Source organism: Halichoerus grypus, chromosome 2 (genome assembly GCF_964656455.1).
Source record: "Halichoerus grypus chromosome 2, mHalGry1.hap1.1, whole genome shotgun sequence".
Taxonomy (NCBI): Eukaryota; Metazoa; Chordata; class Mammalia; order Carnivora; family Phocidae; genus Halichoerus; species Halichoerus grypus.
This window is the reverse complement of record NC_135713.1, coordinates 82531925-82553513: the sequence shown is the minus strand read 5'-3', so window position 1 is coordinate 82553513 and position 21589 is coordinate 82531925. Positions and strand designations below refer to the sequence as shown.

The 21589-nt window shown below is 35.2% G+C and overlaps 1 long non-coding RNA gene across 1 annotated transcript in view; it reads right to left on the bottom strand.

The window, feature by feature from the left end:
* Positions 1-945: 945 nt before the first annotated feature.
* Positions 946-21589, bottom strand: part of LOC144380964 (uncharacterized) — a 531798-nt gene continuing 511154 nt past the window's right edge. Inside the window, exon 3 of the long non-coding RNA XR_013445329.1 lies at positions 946-2865. This is a non-coding gene — a long non-coding RNA (uncharacterized LOC144380964). The remainder of the gene's footprint in view (positions 2866-21589) is intronic.

Sequence of the window (21589 nt, the reverse complement as noted above, 5' to 3'; positions counted from 1 at the left end):
GTGCTCTCACCCACCCTCCCCACCAGCTTCCTTCTTCCTGCTGCTTTGGTTCAGGGGTGGGGCTCTTGCACCCTGAGCCTTCCCCAGATGACTTTCACACACAAGCACTTCATAGGCTTGTGGCTTACAGGAGAGTGTCTAGGGTGAGAGACTTAGAGGATGTAATCCAGAGTCCCCAGTCTTTGGTTTTCTGCTTCAAGCAGGGGTCTTGTCTCTGATTATGCTTGATAGGGGAATGAAGAAAGGGAACAGGCTAAAAAAAAAAAAAAAAATCTTGGCTGTTTTGAGTATGAGTATCCACGAGTACATCCTGGAATTAACACTTCACATGTCTAACTAGAATTCCAGAAGCCATAAATAAACCAAAGGCGTGATGCTTTTTATTTGCTATCACTTAAAATGGGCAGATCTGGCAATATGCTAGGAAGAAATCATTGGAGTTGGGTGGCTGATAGCCTCTTTATACAGAACATATCCTCTGGAAGCTCCATTATACCCTATTGTATCCCAACACTGAGGCAAGATGTCATTTGTCCTTACATTGCACCATTCTTTTCTTAGAAAAATCCTAACAAAAAGTTGAGTTTCTAAAAGAAAGTTGGTATATAAAGGATAGTCCAAGTAAGGTACATGTTTCATGGAAATTAGGAGTAAATTATTTTTGGAAGTATAGAATATTCTTACCTTTTACTGTACAGAATGTATCTTTATTGAAAATGTCATTGTGAAAAAAATTATAGTAAGAACTCCATACTTTCAAAAAGATACGTGATGAAAACTTAGGTGAAATTGAACAAATAATCAAAATTTCAACAGTATTTATTTCGGAATGCAAATGAAATAATGACAATTTTATAAAATTAATAACAAAAAATATTAACTTGATACCACAATTTTCAGATGGGAAGTTTAAAAAAAGTGGTGTCTACTTAGCAGTGTAAAGAATTGTGGGTCTCCAACAGAAAGCATTTCCAAAGATAGTCTAATTAGCAGTATTGTTGTACTTAGTCTTGCATATGCAGCTGAATTTAGAAGTTGAGTGACAAAGAGAAATAACTTCTGGTGCTTCATTACCTAACTTTACTGACGGTCTTATTAAATATGTGATAAGTGTATTAGTTTCTTAGGGCTATTATAACAAAGTATCTCCAACTGAGTGACCTAAATAATGAGAATGGACTGTATCATCGTTTTGGAAGCCAAAGTCTCAAATCAAGGTGTTCATGGGTCATGCTACCTCTGAAGGTACTAGGAAAGGACCTCTCCCAGGTCTCTCTCATAACTTCCAGTAATTCTTTGGCTTGTGGCAGCGTAACTCCAGTCTTATGTGGAATTTTCCCTGTGTGTGCCTCTATGTCCAGATTTTCAGACATTTTGGATCTGGGGCTCACCCTCGTCCAGTGTGAGCTCAACATAGCCAATTACATTTGCCATGTCTGTATTGCCAAACAAGGCCACCCTCTGAGGTCCAGGTAGTTCTGACTCACCATATGAATAAGGGGGCACATAATTCAACCGATAACAATGTGACCAAAGACATTTTGGATCTAATAACTCTGATGACTACAACAAAAGCAATGATTTATTTTTATATGTTAAGAAAGGTCTTAATTAAATCAGTCATATTGTCAAACATGTCTACATAAGATCGTTCTTTTTCATTGGCTGCAAATGAGGTTGGTCTGGTTATAAAGATTAAATTCAAGGTGGTACAATTTTGAATATAGTTCCCCTCATTGCAGTATTTACCAGGAATCATTTTTTTGAGTAAACTATTAGAAATGGAACAAGTACTACATGTGGTCATTAACACTGTGAATTAAATCTATGACTTAAGTCACAATAAATTCTAGGCTTTGGTGAATATTGTATTCTGGTGTATTACAGGAAGATGGGATGACAGTGTTGGCCTCATACACCAAGAGATGCTTCTTACTGATGAAAGACACCAACTTGCTAATATCATTCGAGAGAAAATCCCTGTCTTGGCTCACTAGGAAAGATTGGATCAAAGATTTGGCTTTTTTTTTAATTGGCATAATTCATTTGAATAAACACTTTGAATAATTCTCTGCAAATGAATTCAAAAGTAGTTACACAAATATGTGCTTCAATTCACTTGGAAGGGAATAACATGTCCAAATTTTCTATTCTGAAATCTGATTCCAGAAATGAAAGTGATGGCCTGAATTGCTTTCCAAAAACTGGAGTCTTGAGGACTGAGTATATATATGGTAAACAATATATATATGTATTTAATCTCAAATATTATGAAAATGGACTGATACTTTTCCATTTCTGGTTTCTGGTACTAAGTCAAAGGAGATACAAATTGCTATTAAGCTTTATATTGTTTTTGTTTTGGAAATCACTATAATCTTAAAATAATTTATATATTATGCTATACATATAATCATTTCATAAAAATGTTTGTATTTCCAGCAGTTACTTTTTTCTTACACTTGATGCATTCTATTTATTATTACACAATAAAACTTGGCCACATATTAGAGAATGTATTGAAACACAAGAACCATTACTCAGCTTCAACGTTAATTGTGTACCAGACTGGAGTGCATGTTAATAATACATATTTCAGACTTTTTAATGTATTTAAAAGAATATTCATTGTAAGTACTTACCACTTTTTGTAATGTTAAGAGTATTCATTTGCTCCGCAGTGTTGAGCACTATTCTAGACACATATGAAAGCACTGCCATTTTAACAAGGAGGAGAACCAAATTCAGAGAACTTATTTTCCAAGACCAGACGGTGAATGGGTAGGTCCAGGATTCCATCCGATTCCAAAGCTTGTGCTCTGTTACACCATACTGCATCTCTTTGTGCTTCAAAGAATATGTTACCTGTATGTACAAAGGTACATTTAAAAAAATTTATCTTGTCTTTATATATATTATAGGACTATGAAAAAAAAGACAGGTAATAATGGCTTAAGGAATGACTTGACAAATTCTGACAGCAGTTTCCTGTATGACTTAAGGACATAAGAGCATGGGTTTGAGTCAGCCTGCCTTTGTGACCTGAGGAAAGTCACTCAAACCCTCTGAACCTGTTTCCTCTTCAGTGAAATGGGGTCAGTAGTGTTTGCCGGAAAGATGACCTGAAACGATGAATGCTAAAGGAGCAGTTTAGTAACTCAGAAATCTTTCTAAAAGTGTTCCCTGATAAAAATGATCTGTTACATGTACTGCAAATGTATTCTTCCATTCTGTCTTTTCACTTTCTTAATGTTTGATTTTGACAAACAAAAGCTCTTTAATTTTTTAAAAAATAAATGTTTTAATAAAACAAATACAGAAAATAGCATCTGTCAGAATTGTACAGAAGTGATGAGTTTTGTTAAAGTGAACCCACCATATAAACAGCACTTAGATCTGAAACTACAACATTATGAGCACCTCAGAGCCTCCCTCACCCCACTTCCTGTACTTACGGCTCTCAAAAGATAATTGTTACCCTAAAACCATAAAACAGTTTTATCTATTCTTAAACTTTATATAAATGGCATCGTATTGCATGCATTGTTTTTCTACTCATGTCCTTTCACTTAACGTTATCATTGGTATGATATAAACATGTTGGTGTATGTAATTGCAATATGTTCATTTTTACTGCTGTATAGAAATTCATCATGTCAATATTATTTACCTCCTGTATTATTAAAGAACATTTAAGTTGTTTCCAATATAGAGTTATTGGAAATAGTACTGCTATGAACGTTCTTCTATATGTCTCTTGGCAGATGTTTGAATTTTTTGAGATAAATATGTAGGAGTGGATTTGCCAGTTTATAACATATGCACATATTCAGCTTTATTAGATACTGCTAAACTGTTTTCCCTAGTGGTTGTACCAATTTACAATCCCACAAACAGTGTATGCGTGTTCCAGTTACTCAACTCTTCATCAACATTAGTAACTGCATTTTTTATTTTAGCCATTTGGATTAATGCCTACCGGTGATGTCTTTTGTTATTATGTTTCTTTGATATCTAATGAACGTGATCACCTCTTTTTTTTAATTTCCTTTTTTAATGAAGTGTAATTAACATACAGTGTTACAGTAGTTTCAGGTGTATAATAAAATGATTCAACAATTCTATGAATTATTCAGTGCTCATCAAGATAAGTATGCTCTTAATCCCCTTTAACTATTTCACTCATCTCTCTAACCACCACCCCCTAGTAACCACCAGTTTGTTCTCTATATTAGATAGTCTTTTTGCTCATCTCTCTTTTGTTTCTTAAATTATACATATGAGAGAAATCGTATGGTATTTGTCTTTCTATGACTGACTTATCTCACTTAGCATAATACTCTCTAGCTCCATACATGACATTGAAAATGGCAAGATTTCATTCTTTTTGATGTCTGAGTAATAAGTCATTTTATATATATATATATATATATATATATATCTGTATATATATCTGTATATATATAAATATATATACACACACTACATCTTTATCCATTCTTCAGTTGATGGACACTTGGGCTGATTCCATAATTGGGCTATTGTAAATAATGCTGCTATAAACCCAAGAGTGCACGTATCCCTTTGAATTAGTGTTTTTGTATTCTTTGTGTAAATACCCAGTATTGGAATTGTTGGATTATAGGGTAGTTCTATTTTGACCTTTTTTAGGAACCTTCACACTATTCTCCACATTGGCTGCACCAGTTTTAATTCCGACAACAGTGCACGAGGGTCCTTTTTCTCCACCTGCTGTTTTCTGTGTTTGCAATTTTAGCCATTCTGACAAGTGTGAGGTAATATCTCCTTTTAGTTTTGATTTGTATTTCTCTGATGAATGATGTTGAGCACCTTTTCATATGCCTGTTGGCCATCTGGATGTCTTCTTTGAGGAAATGTCTGTTCATGTGTTCTGCCAATTTTTTAATGGATTATTTGGTTTTGGGGTGTTGAGTTTTATCAGTTCTTTATATATTTTAGATACTGACCCTTTATTGGATATGTCATTTGCGAATATCTTCTCCCATTCCATAGGTTAACTTTTAGTTTTGTTGGTTGTCTCCTTCACTGTGCAGAAGCTTTTTATTTTGATGTACTCCCAATAGTTTATTTTTCCTTTTTTACCCCTTGCCTTAGGAGACCTATCTATAAAAGTTGCTACAGCCAGTGTCAGAAAAGTTACTGCCTGTGTTCTCTACTAGGATTTTAATTGCTTTAGGTCTCACATTTAGGTCTTTCATCCATTTTGAGTTTATTGTTGTGTATGGAGTAAGAAAGTGGTCCAGTTTCATTCTTCTGCATGTTGCTGTCCAGTTTTACCAACATCATTTGTTGAAAAGATTTTTTCCCCTTGGATACTGTTTCCTGTTTTGCCAAATATTAATTGACCATATAATTGTGGGTTCATTTCTGGGTTTTCTATTCTGTCCTATTGATTTATGTGTCTATTTTTGTGCCAGTACCATACTGTTCTGATTACTACAGCTTTGTAATATTACTTGGAAGTCTGGAATTGTGAGGTTTCCAGTTTGCTTTTCTTTTCCGAGATGGCTTTGGCTATTTGGGGTCTTTTATGGTTCCATAGGAATTTTAGAATTTTTTTCTAGTTCTGTGATAAATGCAGTTGGTATTTTGGTAGGGATTGTGTTAAATGTGAAGTTTTGGGTAGTATATACATCTTAATATTTGTTCTAACTCATGAGCAGTGAATGTTTTTCCATTTCTTTGTGTCATACTCAACTTCTTTCATCAGTGTTTTATAGTTTTCAGAGTACAGAGCTTTCACCTCTTTGGTTACGTTTATTTCTAGGTATCTTACTATTTTTGGTGCAATTATAAGTGGGATTATTTTCTTAATTTCTTTCTGCTTCATTATTGGCATGTAGAATTGATTTTGTATCCTGTGACTTTCATTTTGTATCCTGTGACTTTACTAAATTTGTTTCAATTCCAGCAGTTTTTTGGTTGAGTCTTTCAGGTTTTCTATGTAGAGTATCATGTCATCTGCAACTAATGAAAGTTTTACTTCTTCCTTGCTGATTTGGATACCTGTTATTTCTTTTTGTTGTTTAATTGCTGTGGTTAGAACTTAGAGTACTATGTTGAATAAAGTGGTGAGAGTGATCATCCCTATCTTGTTCCTGACCTTAGGAGAAAAGGTCTCATTTTTTCCTCATTGTTTCCTCTAAACCTACTTTGTCAAGGGTTTTTATCATGAATGGATGCTTTACTTCATCAAATGCCTTTTCTGCGTCTATGGAAATGATCATATGGTTCTTATAATTCTCTTATAGCTGTGATGTATCCTGTTGATTGATTTGTAATATTGAAATACCCTTGCAACGTAGTAATGAATCTCACTTGATAGTGGTGAATGACTTTTTAAATGTATTGTTGGATTCAGTTTGCTAGTATTTTAGAGGACTTTTGCATCTATGTTCATCAGAGATATTGGCCTATAGTTGTCTTTTTTAGTGGTGTCTTTGTCTGGTTTTAGTATCAGGGTAATTCTGGCCTCTTAGAATGAATTTAGAATTTTTCCTTCTTTTTCCACTTTTTGAAATAGTTTGAGAACAATAGGTATTAATTCTTGTTTAAATGTTTGGTAAAATTCATGTGTGAAACCGTCTGGTCTTTTTTTTTGTTGGGAGTTTTTGATTACTAATTCACTTTCATTACTTGTTCACATTTTCTATTTATGTTTCACTTTTGGTAGTTTATATGTTAGGAATTTATTTCTTCTAGGTTGTCCAATTTGTTGAAATATAGTTTTTCATGATATTCTTTTATAATTGTATTTCTGTGTTGTTGGTTGCTATCTCTCCTTTCTCATTTGTGACTTTATTTATATGAGTCTTTTCTCTTTTTTTTATTGATAAGTCTGGCTAGAGACATTTATCAATTTTACTGTTTGTTGTTTTTTAAGAAACAGCTCTTGGTTTTATTGATCTGTTCTTTTTATTTCAGTTTCTATATCATTTATTTCTGTCCAATCTTATGCTGGTTTTATGCTGGTTTTAGGTTTTGTTAATTGTGCTTTTTCTCTCTCCTTTAGGTCTAAGGTTCGGTTGTTTAGCTGAGGTTTTTTTTTTTTTTTTTCCTTCTTGAAGTAGGCCTGTAGTACTATAACCTTCCCTCTTTGAACAGCTTTTGTTGTATCCCATAGGTTTTGAACCAGTGTGTTTTCATTTTCATTTGTTTTCACGTACTTTTTAATATCCTGGTTGACCTATTCATTGTCTAATAGCATTTTTTTTTTTTTTTTTTTTTTTTTTTTTTTTTACCATTCTTGTATTTGTGGTCTTTCCAGGTTTTCCTTGAGGTTGATTTCTAGTTTCATAGTGTGGTCAGAAAAGATGCATGGTATGATTGTGATCTTCTTGAATTTGTTGAGGCTTATTTTGTGGCCTAATAGGTGGTCTATTCTGGAGAATACTCCATGTACATTTCAAAGGAATGTGTATTCTGCTGTTTTAGGATGGAGTGTTTTGTATACATCCATGTGATCTAGTATGTCATTCGAGCCTTTGATTCCTTGTTGATTTTCTGCTTAGATGATCTTTCCATTGATGTAAGTGGGGTGCTAAAGTCCCCTACTATTATTGTGTTATCAAGTAGTTCCTTTATGTTTGTTATTAACTGTTTTATGTATTTGTGTGGCCCCATGTTGGGTGCATAAATATTTACAATTGTTATATCTTCTTGCTGGATTGCTCCCTTTATTTTTATATAGTGTCCCTCTTTATTTCTTGTTACAGTCTTTGTTTTAAAGTCTATTTTGTCTGATATAAATATTGCTACTCCAGCTTTCTTTTGATATCTATTTGCATGATAGGTTTTTCTCTATCGCCTAATGTTGTCTGTCTTTGGGTCTGAAATGAGTTGTAGGCAGCATATATATGAGTCTTTTTTTTTTTTTTTTAATTCATTCTGTCACACTATGTCTTTTGAGTGGAGCATTTAGCCCATTTACATTCAAAGTAATTATTAGAAGGTATTTACTGCCATTTTATTACTTGTTTTGTGGTTGTTTCTGAAAATGTTCTCTGATTTTTTTCTCTCTTTCATAGTTTGCTGGTTTTCTATAGTGGTATAATTGGATTTCTTTCTCTGTATTCTTTGCATATTTATTAGTGTTTTTTGATTTGTGGTTACTATTAGGTTTGTATATAACATCTTTTGCATATAGCAGTCTATATTAAGTTGATTTTCATTTAAGTTTGAACCCATTCTTTACTCCTCTCCATGTTTTAGGTATATGGTGCCATATTTTACATCCTTTTATTTTGTGAGTTCCTTGACTGATTTTTTACAGAAATATTCATTTTACTGCTTCTATGTTTTCTACCTCCATACTGTCCCTTCTGGTCTTTCTTTTCCAAAGGGTCCTCTTTAATATTTCTTGCAGGTCTGGTTTAGTGGTCACAAACTCCTTTAGTTTTTGTCTGGGAAACTCTTTATCTCTCCTATTCTGAATGATAGCCTTGCTGGATAGAATATTTTTTGCTGCAAACTTTACCCATTCAGCACATTGAATATATCATACCACTCTTTCTGGCTTGGAAAATTTCTGCTAAAAAATCCCCCGATAGACTTATTGGGGTTTCCCTTGTATGTTATTGTCTTCTTTTGTCTTGCTGCTTTTAAATTTTTTTCTTTATCACTATATTTTGCCAATTCAATGACAATATGTCTTGGTGTGGATCTGCTTTTGTTGATTTTGTTGGGGTTCTCTGTGCCTTCTCGATCTGTATTTCCATTTCCTACCCCAGATGAGGGAAGTTTTCAGCTACTATTTCTTCATATAAATGTTTTGCCTCCTTTTCTCTCTCTTCTTCTTGGACTCCTATAATAAGAATGTTATTATGTTTGATGGAGTCATTGAGTTCCCTAAGTCTATTCTCATGTTGCATAATTCTTTTTCTTTTTCCCCCTCTCTCTTTGCTTCAGCTTGATTATTTCCCATTATTCTTCTAGGTCATTAGTTCATTCCTCTGCTTCTTCCAGCCTGCTGTTCATTGCATCATGTGTGTTTCTAATCTTGTTTATTGCACTCCTCATTTCTGATTGGTTCTTTTTTATCCCTATGTTAAGGGTCTCATATCTCCAGTTGTGGCACTGTCCTCTTCTTTCATGTGGGAGAGATTCATTTGTATTGTCATTTTTTCTAAGTCTCTGTGCTGGTTTATGTGTTTTAGGAAAGTCAGCTATATCCCCTGTTCTTGAGGGTAATGGCTTCCTGCAGAAGAGGTCCTGTAGTGTCCTGTCATGTAGTAGCCCCTGTTCCTCAGAGCCTGATCCTTCAAGGCACTTCAAGGAGTGTCTCAAATGTTGGCTGCGTGTGCTCTGCTGTTTTGTCCTGGCCACTTTATCCTTTGAGCCAGTCATTTGCATAGGCTCTCTGTGATTGTTGTGGGCAGTGTTTGTTTCCTGGCCTGAATGTGGCAAGTTTTAGCTCAGTGTGCTCTGGTCTGCTTGTGAAATGAGACCTGTCAACACTGCAAAAGTGGGTTGGGAGATACAGTGTTGGCAGGGGTTTGGGCTGGTCTTCTGGGGGAGGGGGTCCAATGAGGTGGGACTGAAGTAAGCATAACTGGGAAAGGCAGTTCCACTGGAGTTTGGAAGGGTGGGGTTTGGGGTAGGCAAGTTAAGTAGTAAAGGCAGACACTGTGCTGGTTCATGTAGGTGACCCTGTGCTTATGCTGAAAGGTGAGGAAGGGAAATGGCACCTGCCAGTTCCTTTGTTCCCAGAGGAGTCTCTCCATGAATGTTGCCTCTCAGAGACATGCTCTGAGATGAGCAAATAACCTCCCCAGTGTGTGCTAGGCACTCTTCAGATCACTGTTGTCATGCTGTATGTCTGCATGCTCTTTGCCTTGTTTTCTCTCCAAGAGCAGTCCCAATGCCTCTGGGCTCTATCTAAGCAAAGGCCACTGATTTTTAAACTCTAGGCTTTATGCTCCACTGGTTGCAAGAACTCAAAAAATTTGGGCCCTCTCACTTTCCAAGCCAATTGCTATAGGAATTTGTTTTCCTCTTGCTCTCCCCTGTGTGTTAGTCTGTTTCTTGTCCTTCTCTGTGATCATAGCTTCCTCCTCACTGCAGTGGCCATGATCTGTTTCTCTCCCAGACCATATCTCTGTGCTTCCTACCTTCTTCTATGTAGTCTTTTCCCTACCTTTAGTTGTGGAGTTTGTTCTGCCAGTCTTCAGGTCAGTTTCTGGGGTATTTAATAGTTACCTAGTTGTATTTCCTGGGAGGAGGAAAGCTTAAGGTCCTCCTACTCTACTGCCATCTTCCCCTCCTCTAGGTATATACCTTTTTGTCTGATAAATAATGTGAAATATTTTCTCCCAGTCAGCAGCTTGCTTCTGTATTTATTTTAACAATGTTTTTCTATGAATGGTGTTTTAATTGTGGTAAACTCCAACATTAATGTTGAAATTGTGTTTTCTGTATTTTATATTGATCCTTTATACTGAGACTTTGCTGACTTCATTTATTAGATCTAGTAGTTTTTTGGATCTGTTCTGCTTTTTAAGAATTCATTCAGATTCTCTATTTTTACAATTATGCTATGAATAAATAGATTTGAATCACGTTAGAAAATATTATAACTCAGGTTTTATCAGGACCTCTTACAAATGAAATATGAAATAGCAAAAGCATTAAAAGGAAGAATAAGAAGAAAATATATTTCTCTAATTTGGTTACTTACAAGTAGAGTTTGAATTGTGATTTTTAAATTTGCTTGTGAAGATATCTGACCAGTTCGTTGAATCCTTTGTGTGTCATCTAATGGCTGTTTTGTGTCAGTTATTCAAGTCTCTCCCAGTAATAGGTCTCAAAGACACAATACAGAAATATGCTGAGTCTGTAGAGTCTCTGTCTAAGCCCAAAAGTATGCTCCACGTGAGTGAGGACCCTTGACATGAGAAGATTATATGAGAACATAATAAAAAGAGCTGTAGCTGGGGCATTTACAAGAGCTAGACTGACACATTAAATCCCTTGAGGCCCTGAGGAGAAGCTAGAGTAACAGCTAAGAATCTTTCTGGGTTACAGCTTTCTCTAGTACAGAGAACATTATTAAAAAGGATACAGGGTTACCAGGTAAATTGGTTTAAATAATTAAGGCTCATATATGAATAATTAATTATAAAATTATGGTATAGACTTTCTTTTCATATAATTCAAATTAATTTTATATGTGGAACCTTATATGTGTGAACCCTAAATTTTAAGAGCATATAATCTTAGAAATGGAAATTTTAAATTCCTCCTTGATATTAAATGGATGCCTACATACACTTAGAGTAGAAGCTCTAGGGCAGAAACTGAATCCTTTTCCACTTAAACATTATGGCAGATGCCTCTAGAAATACTATAAAAATGACTAAAATATATGATGCCATAATGCCTAGTATTAACTTGCTGCCGATTCTTCAAGTAGTAAACAGTGAAGAATAAGATGTGTAGCTTTTGAAGTGACAAGAGCTATATCTAGTCACTAGAGTACTATTTAGAAAATATCTGTTCAATGCATGCAGTATATTGGTGTTTCCCCTATATTTTATCTGAAAATTTACCAGTGTAGCTAGAGCCTAGTGAACAGAGGAGAGAATGGGACTAAATGAAATTAGTTAGGAAGCAAAGAACATTTTACATATGATGCGGAGGAAAATGGGTCTTATCCTATATAGAGAGAGTAGCCAGTTAAATTTTAGTGGTAGAATGACACGGCCATGTTTGGGTTGGAGGAGTAGTCTTTTTGTAATATAGAGTTGATAATGCAGATTGGACAAGAGAAGAGGAATCAAGTCATAATACTGGGTAACTAAAATGGGGCTTTAGAACAAAGACCAGGACAAATTACTAGAACTAAATTAATTCATCAGGAGAAAAATCACATAAAAACCTGATCTCTAAAACTGCACTTATTGTGTTAAGCTAGTTATACTTAAAAAAAAATCACTGGTTGAGCTATTGGGACTAACTCACTGGAAACTCCAATGGGTGGGGTCCACCTTTAAGAGAATTAAAAATTATTAATGATTAAGCATCATTGAATTGGTAAGTTAATAACATTCTAGTGAGATCTGTAGTAGTAAAAGCTTCATCAGGTTAAAAAATATTAATTGCCTGATCCTCATTATACTTTAAACTTTATTTTGGAACATAAAGGAGAAATCCAGATCTCCAAATGTATTATGTTATTTTCATTCTGAATTAATGGTGATTGTCACTAATTTTGTTAACTCCACACTTTGCAAACTTTACTCTTATTTTGAGTTGATATACTGCTTTTTATATATTAAACTTTTGAAATGTAAAGTAAAAGATACACACTCTTTCATATTGCTTTATACAAAAATAAGATATGCTGTGTTTTCACCTTAATGCTGTTATTAAATGGTTTTATGACTTTGGATGTCACATTCAAACTCTCCATGCCACTACATGTGAATTTCTAGAATTAAATGTTTGGGGAGTGGGAAATGGTAGAGATATGGGAGAGACTTTAACTCTTTTAACAACTAACCATTCAATACTGGACATGGAGATAGATTTTCTACAGGCTTCCGTTATCTATACTGCCCTGTTTTCAAATCAAAGGAGACTAAATTTTGTAACTGTGGGACATGGGAAAAGAGTATGTAGAAAGTGAGGCCATGTAGGGGAATAGCAGGCAGTCCCTTCTCGGGCAGGAGGAGGAGAATGGTTGTTCTTACTAACCCTAGTATCTCTTCACCCAAACTCCGTGGTCTTAGAAAATGTACATCTTCTAACCATAAAATTTACTAAAATTATGGTCACTGTGCTAGAAATCACAGAGCCACAGGACTCGATTCATCTCCAAGTATACCTAAAATGGACAGCTGGCAGGTAGCACGAAGTTGTAACTGAATCAGGACAAATAGGGAAAGGTCACTTTTACCCTACAAACTCCTGGCTAGTTAGCTATGCCAAGTCACTTCAGCAACTCAAATAGAGCAACTCCATGTGTTATGCAGCTCAAATTTTTGTACTTCATTTAACATTATCATGGGGTGACTTTTAATTATATGACATTTCTTTCAAGTGAAGGACTTGGACAGATTGACCTCTACATTTCTGTGGCCAAACTATTTCTGATGGACCACATATGTGTCTGGCTTTTTATGTATGTCCGATAATTTATTTTTTGGTTTTATCCATGTTCCAAGCACCTTAAACACCGTTAACTTTCTTATAAGTTCTCAGGTAATATGTTTTGATTAGCTAATCCAATTCCTTTAACATTTTCAGTAGCCATTTATAAACTCAGATACTACTTATATTAATATTGGATCTGTGTTTCATGTATATTAGTATAGACAAAATAACTTGATGGCATAGGAGAGGAAAGTCATTCTTATTCTCTTCCTATATTCACAAAGTAACCTGATGACAATTTGTGCTAATAAAGAGAAAGTGTATTGGTCAGCAATTTTGAAAATCCAGTTGACTTAACATGGTTTATATTATGGTTATTTACCAAAATATCTTTCCAGTTACAAAAAGAATTGTACTTCTCTGCATCTCTTGTGGCCATGTGGTTTGCATTGGCCAGTGAACTTTGAGTTGAATTAATATATGATCTGTGTAATTCTCCATGTTCTGTCTTGCTTGGCTGAGGTAATTGTGAAAGTATCTGTTGATATGGGAGATGCCTCAAGCATAGAACAGCCCGGAATGCTAAACACAGCCCTGGAGAGCTACCTAAACCCATAGTGAAATTTATGTGACTGAGAAGTAAACTCATTATGATATGCCACTGATATTTTGGGGTTGTTTTAACTATAGCATACACTAGCATATTCTGACTCCTACACCTGAAACTTTTTGAATATGATATTTAACAGTGTCTATTAATACCATGGTATTATGTTTTTAATTTAAAAAATGAGGTTGCTGAATTAGATTTTGATTCTTTATATATTTCTGTATATTTAATATAGTTTATACGAAATATATATTGGTTCAGAGAATGTTTAGGGGTTATCTTCAATCTCAATTTATAATATTTAGCATTCATTTTCCTCTTAGTATATTTCTACTAGCTTACTCCCATTACAGTAGAATTTTCATATAAATTAATACAGCTTTTTCCAAACCGAAAGAATTCATCCTTAGAAGCAATCCTTGCATCTTTTTGTAGAAATATACCTATAAATTAAGGATGGGAGAGGTATCATTTTGCTATTAACTTTTCAGTGATGAAGCCATCTCCAGAGCTTCATTGTTGAGTTTTTGACACTAAACCCAGAAATTCAGCATTGTAACAAATTCTCAACAAGATCATTTTCTTATATACAAAGTTATACAGTATTACTATTTTAACACGAGCAAGCATGTCTTTTTGTTCTTTCTTCCTGGATAGGTTAATTTGATTGCATCTTGCATGCCTCCTAACTTCACATTAATATTAAATCTACATGGAGATAAGGCACAAAAAAATGTTAAAACATGAAACCTATTCACCTGTAGTATCAGGTAGTTAAAATTCATGTAGAAAGTCAAAATCTGAGCAAAGGGAAACTTGTATAAGTTTGAAAATTAGAATAGGGGTAGAAATATCTCAAGGGATTCAATAAATTTGTGTCCATGAGATCTTTGGATATAGAGCATAGAAATGGAACATGGAACATTGGTAAAATTTCACATAATTGCAAGTTTTACATAAAACCAGTAATTCCTTCTTTTCCTTCCAGTGGAAAAGTGATCACAGTTTTGCTTTCTTCTTAGCATGATCACCAAACTGAAGACATGGGAGAGTTTAGGCTTATTTGAAAACATTTTCAAAAGAGAGTCAGGGATGGATCTTGAGGGTCAGGGGCAACTCCCACCTTCCTAGATCTCCACAGGTGTATGGATGTTTGAAGGCTTTAGGGGGGCAGCTTGTAGTGGCAGAGCATAGACCCTCTCCATAGCCGAAGGCTCAGGAAAAAAGATGGAAAAAGAAGAACAGGGCAGGACTGTTGAGTATGGCTGAAAGTGCCTTTTAGGAAGACCTCTTAGCAGAACTCAAGGCACTACAGTAATGAAGGTAGTGAGCAGAGTAGAGCCCAGAGGAAGGGTGAAATAAGAAGCTTAGTGCACACCATCCCCCAACAGTTGACAGTAGGTCAGCAGATGGGGCAGAAAAAGTTGAGACAGATATAGAAATCCTAGTAAGAGGCCAAGAATAGGGAACAAAAGGAATGACTGGCAAATGAGAAGGTAAAAGAGCACATGCCAGAGACATGCACCATTCCATATGGCATCTTTTCATGTTCCCACACATCATCTGTGGGAGAGCTGGAAGGAACCGGACATATGGCTCACTTGTCCAGCATTTCAGCAGATATCCGTGAAAGCCTTTTAAAGCAGTTAATGATAATGGTTAAGAATTTCAGCCTTGAAACTAGACTTACTAGTTTGGTATCCCAGCACCACTAAGCATTTGTGGGTCCTTTGTGAAGGTTACATAAATTTTCTCAGCCTCAGTCCCCTTATCTCTTACGTGAAGATAGTATAACTTGGACCAACTCCCTAGGTTGGCATGCCTAAATATGCTTCTGGGTACATAATAGCACTTTCTGCTGCTGCTAAAACTTTTTATTATTACTATGAAATAATCATAATTTTTCTAGAAGGCAGTAAAATAGAAAATGGGTATATATAGACCCTTGAACACAGGTCTATTTTTAATATATGGGTATATGAACAGCAACACTGATCATGTTTACATTTTAATTCTGATGTTTGGGAATCTCAGGGAAAATTCATTGGCCTTGTTACTATGTACTTTAATAAAACGCTTATCTTACACTTCTTATGTCTTTTTCCACTCAGCCTTTTTCATCTAGTTACTTTTATTTTCTTCTAGGCAGTGAGTTTCTCTAACTTCATCAAATCCTTTTAGTAAATAAGATGATACTGGTTTTGGTTGATGTAGCATAGGGCTTAGGAAGAGTTTGCTTCGATATCACAGACTGGATATCTTTGCCAATGTAGAAAGATTTTTACACAATGAGGGGCTAGTAAATATATCTGACCAGGGGAGAGTCATAATGACTTTGGAAATTACTCTGGCATTAATATTAAAAAAAAAAAAGTAGAAAGGGCAGGAGACTGATAACATAGAGGTCAGTTGAGATGTAAAATGCTGGGTCTGAGCTAATGAATGACTAAGTTATAGCAGTTTTTATAGGAGTTAAAAAAAGGTGGTAAATAGGAAGACATTAAATTGATAGAACTTGGAAAAAAATGATGGAATATTGGAACAAGGACATAAGAGTAGTCAAATATACATGGGATTGAATGCTTTCCCAATAATAATTAATAATCACACACTTCTTTGCAGAGCTTGCTGAAGGAAAAAACACAAAAAAAATTCTTAGCTATACAGATAACTCAGATTTTAAGATGTGTATTTTGAGCAGAGAAAGAGTTCTATCAAGTTAATGGTAATATCCTCTGTATTAGCATGTGAGTTCCTCAGTTTATGCCTATGTGGAAAACACAGAAAATGGGCAGAGTCTGAAGAACATAGAAATCCCACCTAAATCATATAGATGATATATGATCCTGTCATAATAGCAGGATTTTTTTTTACTAGTGTACTATAAAAGAGGAATTAAGAAATTATAACATTGGTTTAAAACTAGGCTCCCCTGGATCTTGGTGGTGTTTGTGCAGCAATTCCTTGGGACTTCTGAAGTGGGAAAGAGAGTAAGGCAGAGCAGCTGGGGCTTTGCCTTCTCAATTGTCACTTCAAACCTGAGTCATTCATCTGTTTTATGGGTTCTTATAATGGACTCACCATTATAAGATTGTTTGAAGAAATCCTATCTGTATGGTATTTGTAATTCTTGAATATAATTATGTTAGGATTAAGTATATAGTGATATCCTCATTTCTCAGAATCAGTTTAGTTATTTGGGTCTCCACAGAAAGTCTTGAATCAAAGAACCCCATTTGGATATTGTTTTGTATAGTATGTGGATTTGAGGGTGTGCATTAACAATTGCATTCAGGCTTCTAGGGAGCAGGCGGGGCAGAAAGAAGTCCTCATGAGTTTACTGATGCCTCCAGGCCTCTGCTCTGGCGAGTTACACATCATGCTCTAGGCAAGGTCACTTGGCCCATGGCATTTTTATAGACAAGATTATTCTGGAGGCATCTGAGGCACACTTTTATTTCTCAGGTCCCAAACCAATATATCTTGAAGCACATAATTACTTCATTAAGGTTTCTGCAGATATCCCAGTGGGAAAATGCAGGAATAAGAGGCTGTTTCCTTTGACATTGAGATGGTCACCCCTGAGAAGGGTTTTGGCAAGGGACAAAGTTCTATGGTTGAGAGAAAGGCATAGCGTACAGAATGCGGTATAACAGTTTGCAGATACAATTGTGGAGACTCTAAAAAATACCCGAGTGAGTTTCAGATAACTAATACAGTCGGTCACATCTTTTAATATCTTGTCTATTACTTCATAACAAACCACCTCAGAATTTGGTGGTTTAAAACAAAATTATTTTCTCTCCTGGTGGCTGTGTGTCAGGAATGTGTATACGGCCCAGTGGACATGGCTTGTCTGTTGAGTGGCATTTTGGGCTTCAGTTGGCCAAGTTGCAAGTTGAGTGCTGGAACAATCTGAATCCATGTCACTCACATGTCTGGGGGTGGCTCGGACCTTAGCTGGAACTGTGCCTGGAACACTTAAACGTAGTATCTCCATGTGGCCTAGGCTTCCTCACAAAGTGTTGGCTGGATTCAGATAGACAGAGAGAGAAAGAATCAGGCAGAAATCATTTCATCTTCTATTCTATAGTCACAAAAGGTATAGTGTTAATTCCACCAAGCTCTATTCACAGCAGTTACAGAGGTACACCCAAGTTCAAGAGGTAACAGCGGGATTCCATTGCTTGATGGGGATGTATTACTGTCACATTAAAAAAATTTTTAAAAAAACATTAAAAAAACTACATAGGTGTACCCATCTTGGTACAATGCAGTCTGCCACATGAGAGAAGTAAAAAGAGGATTGAAAAATGTTGAGTACATATTGTGCTTTGTTCTGAAGTGCCAGTCAAACCTTTCTCTTACTGGTTCCGAACCAATTGAAAAAAAATATATATAGGAGTCAGCTTGATAATGTAAAAATCTTCAATGGAAAATGCATGTCAAAGTCTAAAACAGAATAGTTTTCCCATTGAAATGAATTTACTTGCCAACCCATAGAGCTGAGAAGACACCCCAGTGAGTTTTTCTTCACTTAGAGCAATACAGAGCAGAATATATGTGAGGAAAAGTACAAGAAAGAAAGAAAAAAATGTGTATCTCTGGCCAAGGTACATTTTGTGTGGACTCGTCTTCAGTTGGAGTACACTTGCAATGCTGCCAGATATAAAATGGAATCGAGGGCAGGCAGAGTCTTAACAGGTGTTGGTACAAACTTAAAGCTTCAAAGGGACTTGCTTTTTGCTGCCAAGAGGATCGATGCAGATGTACGCTTTGGCTTCTTTAGACTGAAATGGCCTAAATTCTCTTTCTTGAGAAAAGTTTGTGAATTTATTCCATGCAAAAACCCACTGTTATCTGACCAGCCAGGAAACATTTCTCCATCAGAAATGGTCTCTTGTCATGAAATATTCAAACGAAAGACAGGCAAGGTTTTGATTTTTAATGATTCCATAAAACACCCTTTGTGCTATGTTTTTGGGGGTTTTTTGTTGTTGTAGTCATTGGATTCAAGAGCCAGACTTTTGAATGCATATCGGCCTTTCTCTGTCCTGTCTGACTACTCTGCCTGGCTTTGTGAAGCTCAGACTGGAGGCTTTCATACCTGATGGGCCTTTCCCAGCAACACAGGTAAATCACTGCAGCTGTGAGCACTGTTTGCAGAAGGATAAATTTATTCCATGCTGTAGAGTAGGAACTCATCTCTGTAAATAATTTTATTATGCTCCTTTATAAACATTTTGGTAGAAGAAAATTCCTGGTTTAACTCAATAACATATTACACTTTCCCTGCCCCACGAATTAGATTGATTATGGTGGCACGGGAGATTGATAATACATAGATCTGTGTTATGACAGCCATTGTTTTAGTGCCAAGCTGAAGAGGAATGCTTCCTTAAATGTATCATTGTATAAAATATTGACCTAGAGAACTTCATTATTCAAGCTGGAGAGACAGTCACTACTTAACAGTAATAAACTGTTTCTGTGTTACATTGAGAATACTTCGGGAAATATGAGAGTTGTCAAATCTCTTGAAAATCCTGTCTTTATAGTACACATGACACTAAAGCTATAGCTGTATTTTCTGCTAATAAAAGCAAAGGCACAGACAGATGTGAAGGATAACATGGCGCACTGACAAGAAACTAAGAAAAATGAATACCTGGTTGAGGAGTCGGAAAGACACAGGCCAATGACCTTGGGAAGCTTTACTCTTTCGAGATACTTTTGTTCTTGTAAGGAGAGCAAAGATAATGCTGCATTAGTGTAAAAAATAAAATAAACCGGGGGCTCTAAACTGAAGACATTTTATGAAAAATATCCTGAAGTGTCTCTTAACAAAGTCATGTGAGATAACGTAAAAATAAAAGATGCTGAATGCCAGCCAGAATATTTTAGAAAAGAAAGACATTTTAGAAGTTAGCAAAAAATGATCTACAGAAGTACAAAATATGACAGTATGAACCAGAATGACATTCCTTTCATTTGTTAAATAAGAAAAATCCTTGTCTTCCTATTAGCCTTAACATCTCCTTCTGTCCTTTTTTATCATCGGTAGTGAAGCTTTTCTTCCTCTTAAGAAAACTGTGGTTAATATCATTTAAAAAATACAAACACCTTGCATGCCATTTTTGAATTGCTGTTATAGTAGCCTCCTATTTGTCTGGAACCTAAAAAAAAAATGAAGAATCAGAAAACATCAGCATATAAAAATACTAATTGATGTTCAGTATAACTAGTCATCCTGAAGTGCCTCGTTAATAATTAAAGAGTATTCGTTATAGTTTTGGTGCTTGATTTTATTTTATTTTGTTTTAACTTTTGAAATGTAGAACCCTATGAAAAATATATGTGGTAGAGCTCAGTTTTTCAGAATACCAAATTTAATAGAATATCAATAGATAATTCTCTTTTTAATTTTTTCAGAGACCTAAAGTTGGTTAATATTTAACCAAGATATTTTTGCTGTGATAAAACTTTATTTCTTTAATAATACTTAAAAGGAATAGTGTAAATTATATATTTAACTTAAAAATGACTATAGATAATTCTAAAAAGTGGTATTTTAATTCTCTGGTATCATCTTATTTTCTGAAGTTTAGATACTTAAGTTGCTTTATTATTAACATGGGGTGTCTGGGTAGCTCCGTCCATTGGGCAGCTGACTCTTGGTTTCTCCTCAGGTTGTGATCTCAGGGTCGTGAGATCAAGCCTGGTGTTGGGCTCCCACACTCAGTGGGGAGTCTGCTTGAGATTCTCTCTCTCTCTCTCTGCCCCTTTCCCCCAGCTTGCACACTCTCCCTCCCTCTTAAAAAAACAAAACAAAACAAAACAAAACAAACTACTATTAACATCTTTAGTGCATAAAGAGGCATCATTAGATTATCTGCAATGTACTTAAAAGCTCTTAAGAAAAAAATGATCATACAAGGAAACACAAATATAAATACATAGTATACATACACAGAGAAAGAGAAAAAGAGGTATGGAGCAAGAGACTTTTTAAAAGGGAGAAATGATATCATGTACTAAGGGAGATAAGCAAGAGTGGAATAAAAAACATTAACTACCTCAGTATCAAAATTGACTTTGTGCTTTATTTCTAATCTATTCACTAATATTAATGTGTAATATATTTGTGCCACATGTCCTCAGAATTCATTTTAAATTAATGAATAATTAGTTCTTACATTCCATAGTTCCAGAATGTATTGTCTTAAAGACTGGCTCAGCAGTTGAGAAGACACTCCAGATTTTGCATTTCCTTCCCCAAAGCAACCATTTCTCACAGTTCACCTCATGGTGGGAATAGACAGGGTAGTCTCTTCTTTCTCAGTCTTTGCCCCTTGGAAGTTTGATTAGGTATTTGTATGTCAAAGCTTGCAAATTTTATTCCAAGGAAATGAAAAACTGTTGAGTGAAAGCAATTAATTAATATTTCCTAGATGCAAGTAACTAAAAGTATCCACAAATGATCATCAAACTTGAACGTATGACTTTTTGGGAGAAACTGCCATGTGCTAATCCATTCATGAGTTATCAATAAATGGCCTACTTTCTGAGCATAGGAATCTAGCATTCTTCAGGTATGAAGTCAGATGATCTTAATTTGTGTTTTCAGTAGCTATTTGACCATCTGATTTACATTATAGGTTCATATTTTTCCTTTTTATTTATTGGTGTACTATCCGTTATGCACAAATAATTATATAATATTTTAATATAGCGTATCAAATATTGTAAATCACTATGTGGTTATAAATTTGAAGTCAAATTGGCAAAATAAATGGAGGCCTTCATGGAGTACTGAAAAATGTTTATTTATAGTTGGGAAATAGT